This window comes from Mandrillus leucophaeus, unplaced genomic scaffold, assembly GCF_000951045.1.
Source record: "Mandrillus leucophaeus isolate KB7577 unplaced genomic scaffold, Mleu.le_1.0 Scaffold46, whole genome shotgun sequence".
NCBI lineage: Eukaryota > Metazoa > Chordata > Mammalia > Primates > Cercopithecidae > Mandrillus > Mandrillus leucophaeus.
In genome coordinates this window covers 1,505,968-1,507,910 of record NW_012104920.1, presented here as the reverse complement: position 1 = coordinate 1,507,910, position 1,943 = coordinate 1,505,968, and the positions used below count along the sequence as shown (strand labels likewise).

Genomic DNA, 1,943 nt, shown 5'->3' with positions numbered 1-1,943 from the left:
GACCCCTCCTTTACCCCTCATTATAAGCAAGGAGGAAGAAGAGGACCCCAGGCTGGGAAACACAGAGGTGGTAGTTGGGATCAAACATCCTACATGTTTACCAAGACCCGGAGGGCTTTTCGCTCCAAGGGACCCTTGGGACAGCAGCTGCTATGTTCCCGCATCCTTCCTTGGGACAGGGGGCAGATTAGATGTCCTAAGACTGGCAGCTTCCTCTCTGGGACCCCTGAGAGACGCGGGGACAAATGCTCCTTCTCAGAGCCTTCTTCAAGGTCTGGACTGAGTCCCGGTGGCCACAGGCTAGGTAGAAGTGTACAGGGCCCTGGGTTCTGCAGAGCTTGCATGGAGGGCGGGCATTATGCTGGAATGAAGCCCAGGAGTGTCAGTAATGGGGAAGCGTGCCCTGAGGCATGGAATGCTGCCCGTGATCAACAACAGCTTCAACTGTAGACTCTGTCTAGGCCAGGGCCAACTCTCCCTACCAACACCAACAACTCTGCCCTAGCCCCGTTCCAGGGTTCATTAAGAAAAGCATGCTAGGAAACTGAACCCCCTGCCATGGGGCAGGAACTGTGTCCTATTTAGCCTTATATTCTCTGTGCATGAACAGGATAGCTCTACCGGGCGCTTATTCAGGTAAGCAGTGGGGTCCTGGCTGACAGGTGAAGGATTTGGCGAGAGGGCACGGGGAACAGAAACAGAGGAGTGAAGTCTGGGGAGGGCTGGGAAGCTATTCGGAGGAGGCTGGGAAGACGTGAAGGAAGTTGAGCAGAGAAGAAGGGAAAGGGTCTTCTCACAGTCGGGGCGATCTGGTCTAGAGGAGGGAGGGGCTGCCAGCCGCCCTGGCGACCGTCACCTTGTCCCACCAGGGAACTCGGGGTGCGGCTCTCGCCAGCTCCGGGCCAGCCGCCAGGTCCCCGCCCTCCGCGGGATTTACTCCTGTCCCGCCTTCTCGGATTTAGCCCAGGCAGCCTGGGAGGTTCCGCAGTCGCCGCTTCCGCCTTGACCAGGTGAGGGTCCGGACGGAGCAGGGGACCCGGGCTGGGGCGGGCCGGCGGAGCAGCCGTCGCTGGGGGCGCGTCCCGGAGGCGCTGGGCCTGTCCCCTTCTCCTACGTCCTTCCCTCCCGCAGCCGCGCTTCCTCCTGTCTCCCTTCTCCTGCGCTCCCTACTTCCCACCGAGCGCGCAGGGCCGGGTTCCCCAGGGTCCTGGGCTTTCTCCTTCCCAACCCAAGCCCCGCTCGCGCCCGGTTCTGAGCCCACCTGCGCGTTTCCAGCTAGGCCCAGCCTCGATCCTCTTCCTCCTTGCTTATATTGTAGGGGAAAGGACGGGTCCAGGTGTGTATTAGGGAAAGTGTGAGCAGGCTGCCAGTATCCAGAGGCCCAGAGCCTTATTTAACAAAGGTTGGTGGAGTTGCTTTGAAGCCAAGTTAGACCTAGTGACTCAGGCTGCCGGCAGGCATCTGTGCCTGGGGCTGAGTTCAGGTAGGTGTGGGACTGTGTACCTGACAGCCTCCGTGACTCCATAGGCAGCACCTAAGCCTAGCGGCCATCACAAGTGCCTGATTTGATTTCAAATGTTGCTGCCTCCGGTGCAGTAGAGGCAAGGACCCCTGGACCTCTTTTGGCTTGAGGTGGCCCTATGTATGCCCCTATAGCTCAGGTATGCTGTGTGCACACTGTACGTCGATGTCTCTGTGTTGTGTTCATGTGGACCTTTGTGTCTCAGTCGTGTGGGGCAGTGTATCTAGGTGTTTGGAGGCAGTGAACTGCTGTGTCCCATGGATGTGACATGTATGTACAAGGAACATCTCATGGAAGGACATGGATGAGCCTGGGCGTTTTGTGGCTGCATGCTGGAATGTCTCAGCGTTAAGAGGACATACATCGACCAGGCGCGGTGGCTCACGCCTGTAATCCCAGCACTTTAGGTGGCCGAGGTGGG

At 58.7% G+C, this 1,943-nt stretch overlaps 1 protein-coding gene across 1 annotated transcript in view; it reads left to right on the top strand.

Annotated features, from left to right (window-relative positions):
• The first annotated feature begins 411 nt into the window (after positions 1-411).
• Positions 412-1,943, top strand: part of TNK1 (tyrosine kinase, non-receptor, 1) — a 13,726-nt gene continuing 12,194 nt past the window's right edge. The window contains exon 1 of the mRNA XM_011994741.1: positions 412-1,010. The gene's annotated coding sequence lies outside the window, so the exon portion shown is untranslated. The remainder of the gene's footprint in view (positions 1,011-1,943) is intronic.